Here is a 6,000-nt window from a genome sequence, read left to right as displayed (position 1 = left end):
TTGCGCATGGGCCTCCTTTTATACGCTAAAGGGGTCACCGACAGGTGGCAACGCAGAGGAGGGTATAAACGTAAAAAGTGACGTGGTTGGTATAGTTGCTTGTACAGTGCACCCTACCTAACCCTGACGGCAGGGGACAAGGGCATTAAAGGCCCGTCTGAGTCGCCCAAACAGTGTAGAAAAGGACCGTTAGGGGTGCCACCGTTCGCCACGATGGCGATCTTGTCAGCTTCGCATGCCGCTGCGCACCGCTGGCTGCACAGCCTCCCGCCACGCGCGCCTGGAGAGGCCCCCAGAGCGACACGTTGGTGGATGCGCTGGAGCACGGGCACAGAGTGGCCGCCTGCCGCGGCAAGCGCCTTGCCGCTGTTGTTATCTTGTCGGGTCCGGAAGCTTGTCGCTCTCCGGGCCTCGAGGTACCTTGGTTGGTCTTCCCGGCAAACTCCTCTTGCCGGGGCCTTGTCTCCTGAGCTTAAATACTTTGTTCTTGAATGGCTCCAAGGGAACCATGGAGGATCTTGGCGTTCGCCCGGCAAGCCTTGCCGCGGGGTGCTGCAACTGCCCGTGCACAAGTTCGGGGTACTAGGGTACCCCTATTCTAGTACACCGACATCCTCCTTGGATATCTATCACTTTGGGACTAGTTTCATATGTTGCTTTTGATAAGCTCAAACAAATATAAGTGAAGATCATGAGCATAATTTTTTCTTTCTCTCAAATTAATCTAAGTGAAGCAACAGAAAATTTCTTCAAAATTTACTTAGCACACCGTGCTCAAAAAGATATAAGTGAAGTACTAGAGCAAGTCCATGGCTCTAAAAATTTAAGTGAAGCATAGGAGCAATCATAGCATAATTTTTGGCTCTCTAAAAAGGGTGTGTCCAGCAAGGATTTGACACTTAAAACACAAAGCAAAACAAGAAAAGACTCATATCATACAAGATGCTCCAAGTAAAACTCATATCATGTCACGAATAAAAATATAGTTTGAAGTAAAATACCGATGGTCGTTAGAAGAAAGTGGGGATGCCACTCGGGGGCATCCCCAAGCTTAGCTGCTTGCTACTTCTTCGAATATTATCTTGGGGTGCCTAGGGCATCCCCAAGCTTAGCCTTTTGCTTATCCTTGTTCTTGAATCCATTGTAAGATAACCCAAAACTTGAAAACTTCAATCACACAAAACTCAAACAAAACCTTCGTGAGATCCGTTAGTATAAGAAACCAAACCAGTACTTTAAATACTATAGTAAACCTATTCTTATTTTGTTTTTGCATTATATCTACTATATTCCAACTTTTCTATGACAAAAACTCATTAAAGAAAACCATAGAATCATCAAAACAAGCACACAACGCAAAGAAAACAGAATCTGTCAAAAACAGAATAGTCTGTAGAAATCTGAAAAATTAGAATACTTATGTAACTCCAAAAATTATGAAATAAGTTGGTGGACGTGAAGAATTTTTCTATTAATCTTATTCAAAAATAATCAACTTGAAAGCACTCTGTTGTAAAATATGACAATGAATCTTGTGAGCGCAAAAGTATTTGTATTTCAGCAAGATCAAATAAACTTTCACCAAAGTCTTCCCATAGGCATTGCTTGGCACAAACACTAATTAAAACACAAAAAACAATCATAATAGTAGCATAATTGTGCTAACACACATGAAAAGAAATCAAAAGGCAAAAATAAATTTTATTCATTGGATTGCCTCCCAACAAGCGCTATCGTTTTACGCCCCTAGCTAGGCATAACGCGTAGGATCTAAGTTTTGTCATCTTTGGTTCTAGATCCATAAGATGCCCTGATGGTCGATTCATATGGTGGCCTAATTCTTGTTCAAGGGAAGTCTTCCATTCCCTTCCTTAGTGGAAACTGAAATTTAATATTGCCTTCTTTCATATCGATCACGGCACCAATAGTACGCAAAAATGGTCTACCAAGAATAATTGGACAAGACGGATTGCAATCAATATCAAGAACAATAAAACCTATGGGCACATAATTCCTATTTGCAAGAATAAGAACATCATTAATCCTTCCCATAGGTTTTTTAATAGTAGAATCCGCTAAGTGCAAATTTAAAGAGCATTCTTCAATATCGGTAAGACCACGCACATCACATAAAGATTTCGGAATTGTAGAAACACTAGCACCCAAGTCACATAAAGCATAACACTCATAATTTATTATCTTGACTTTGATATGAGGTTCCCATTTATCATGCAATTCTCTAGGAATTGAAACTTCTAATTCCAATTTTTCTTCAAAAGCTTTCATCATGTCATCAACAATATGTTTAGTAAAAGCTTTATTTTGTTCATAGGCATGGGGTAAATTTGTCATGGATTGCAACAAAGAAATACAATCAATCAAAGAGCAATTATCATAATTAAAGTCTTTGTAATCCAAAATAGTGGGCCCATCACTATTTAAAGTCTTGACCTCTTCAAACCCACTTTTATCAAAAATTTCAACAAGATTTTCACCCTCCAAAATATTGGGACGCCTTCTACCTAAAGTTGACTCTTCTCCAGTACCTTTTCCATCAATATTAAATTTACTAAACAAATAATCAATAGAAGAAACACCAATCATTTTAAGATCTTCATCACTTTTGCGAAAGAAATCACTAGAAAGCGCTTTTTCTAAAAATTCTCGTTTAGCTCTAAGCATAGCGGTTCTTTTATTACTTTAATACATAGAAACATAAAGAGCTTTAATTTATTCATCTACTTTAGGCACAAAAAATTTCATCTTGAGATTTTCCAGCATCATGAGCAATTCTATCAACACTTCTAGACAAATCATCAATCTTATTCAACTTTTCTTCTATAGAAGTGTTGAAAACCTTTTGTGTGTTGATAAATTCTTTAATAGTATTATCAAAATCAGAGGTATTCCTATTATTATTGTAACATTGATTTCCATAGGAATTACCATAATTATTAGAGGAATTACTAGGAAAAGGCCTAGGATTAAAATTACCTCTATAAGCATTGTTGTTGAAATTATTGCGAGAAATAAAATTCACATCTATGGCATCACTATTTTGCTCAATCAAAGTAGACAAAGGCATATCATTAAAATCAACAGGAGCACTTTTACTAGCAACCAATTTCATAAGAGCATCAACTTTTTCACTCAAAGAAGAAATTTCTTCAACCAAATTAACTTTTTTACTAGTAGGAGCCCTTTTGGTATGCCATCGTGAATAATTTGTCATAATATTATCAAGCAATTTGGTGGCTTCACCCAAGGTAATTTGCATAAAAGTACCACCCATGGCGGAATCTAAAAGATTACGAGAAACAAAATTCAACCCAGCATAAAAAAATTGTATGATCATCCAAAGATGTAATCCATGAGTTGGGCAATTCCTTAGCATCATTTTCATCCTTTCCCAAGATTGTGCAACATGCTCATGTTCAAGTTGCTTGAAATTCATGATCTGGGTTCTAAGGGAAATAATTTTTACGGGAGGAAAATACTTAGTGATGAAAGCATCTTTGCACTTATTCCAAGAATCAATACTATTGCGAGGCAAAGAAGAGAACCAAATTTTTGCAGAATCCTGCAAGAAAACGTAAATAATTTCGTCTTGACCACATCATTGTCCACATCTTTTTTCTTTTGCATATCGCATAATTCCGCGAAGGTATTAAGATGGGACGCGACATCCTCATTAGGAGTACTGAAAAATTGGTCTTTATAACTAGATTCAGCAAAGCAGTATTACTATCACAAGTCTCCGCACTAGTGGCGGGAGGAGCAAGCGGAGTGCCAATAAAATCATTGTTGTTGGTATTTGAGAAGTCACATAGTTTGGTGTTCTCTTGAGTCATGATGACCACACATCAAGATTGCACTCAAAAACAGATCCGACAAGAAAACGGCGAACGGAAAAGAGGGCGAATAAAACGGAAAATTATTGTGAAGTGGGGGAGAGGAAAACAAGAGGCAAGTGGCAAATAATGTAAATTGCAAGGAGATGAGATTTATAATTAGGAACCTGGTTATGTTGAAGATCCTCCCCAGCAATGGTGCCAGAAATTCCTTTTGATGTCTGCTAGAACTACGTCGGTATTTCCCCAAAGAGGAAGGGATGATGCAGTATAGCGACGGTAGGTATTTCCCTCAATGATGAGGCCAAGGTCATCAAACCAGTAGGAGAACCTCCTAACACCGCGTAAACAGCACCTGCACACAAATAACAAATACTCGTAACCCGACGTGTTAAAGGGGTTGTCAATCCCTTTCGGGTATGGCGCCTCAAGTAGGCAAATAACATGAGGTAAAAAGTGGTAGATAGGATAAATAGATCACGGAACAAATAAATTGCAGCAAGGTATTTTTGTATTTTTGGTTTGATAGATCTGAAAATAAATGCTAGAGAAAATACATCACAAAGGCAAATATGATGAAAAGAGTCCCAGGGGACGTAGGTTTCACCAGTGGTTTCTCTCAAGAAAAATAGCAAACGGTGGGAAAACAATTACTGTTGGGAAATTGATAGAACTTCAAATAATCATGATGATATCCAGGCAATGATCATTATATAGGCATCACGTCCAAGATTAGTAGACCGACTCCTTCCTACATCTACTACTATTACTCCACACATCGACCGCTATACATCATGCATCTAGTGTATTAAGTTCATGAGAAAACGGAGTAATGCAATAAGAACGATGACATGATGTAGACAAGATCCATTTAGCTATTGCGGCAGATATGGATGCCATCTTTTTATCCTTAGTAGCAATGATACATACGTGTCGGTTCCCTTTCTGTCATTGGGATCAAGCACCACAAGATCGAACCCACTACAAAGCACCTCTTCCCATTACAAGATAAATAGATCAAGTTGGCCAAACAAAACCCAAATATTGGAGAAATACGAGGCTATAAGCAATCATGCATATAAGAGATCAAAGAAGACTCAAATAAGTTTCATGGATAAAAACATAGATCTGATCATAAACAAAAAGTTCATCGGATCCCAACAAACACACCGCCAAAAGACTTACATCATATGGATCTCCAAGAGACCATTGTATTCATAATCAAGAGAGAGAGAGAGAGAGGAAGCCATCTAGATACTAACTACGGACCTGTAGATCTACAAAGAACTACTCACGCATCATCGGAGAGGCACCAATGGAAGTGGTGAACCCCTTTGTGATGGTGTCTAGATGGTGGTTCTGGACTCTGTAGTGGCTGGGTGAATATTTCATCGACTCCCCTAGGGTTTCTAGAATATTGGGGTATTTATAGAGCAAAGAGGCGGTCTGGGGGGCACCCGAGGTGGGCACAACCCACCAGGGCGCGCCTGGGCCTCCTGGCGCGCCCTGGTGGGTTGTCCCCTCCTCGGGACTCCCCCCAGGTGCAACCAGGGCCCAACTTCTTCCTTCTGGTCCATAAAAAATCATCGTAAAGTGGCGTGGCATTTGGACTCCGTCTGATATTGATTTCCTGCAATGTAAAAAACATGTAGAAAACAACAACTGGCGCTTGGCACTATGGCAATAGGTTAGTACCAAAAAATGATATAAAATGACTATAAAATGATTGTAAAACATCCAAGAATGATAATATAACAACATGGAACAATCAAAAATTATAGATACATTGGAGATGTATCATTGCACTTTCAGCATGGTTGTCGATGTTGGGGTGCCGTCGTTGCTTGCGCGCGCCCGCGCGCGCGCGCGCAAGAGAGAGAGAGAGACACAGAGAGAGAGAGAGAGAGAGAGAGAGAGAGAGAGAGCAGGGTGGCGGCTAGGGTTAGGTCTCCCGGCTCCCTAAGGAAGCCGAGCAAATATGATTGCTTCTTGCTTGATTAGATTGATATACCCCCTCTCCTTATATAGAGAGGTTTACTTGACTCCCAAGCAAGTGACCCTTATCTCTAATTAACCCTAAGACTAACAGGCTATACCGCTAGCCCGGACCCATTACACCATTACGTACTCTAACACTACACCCCACCTG

This window comes from Triticum aestivum, chromosome 5B (genome assembly GCF_018294505.1).
Source record: "Triticum aestivum cultivar Chinese Spring chromosome 5B, IWGSC CS RefSeq v2.1, whole genome shotgun sequence".
NCBI classification, from domain to species: Eukaryota; Viridiplantae; Streptophyta; class Magnoliopsida; order Poales; family Poaceae; genus Triticum; species Triticum aestivum.
The sequence above is the reverse complement of the archived record's forward strand: the minus strand, read 5'-3'. Positions refer to the sequence as shown.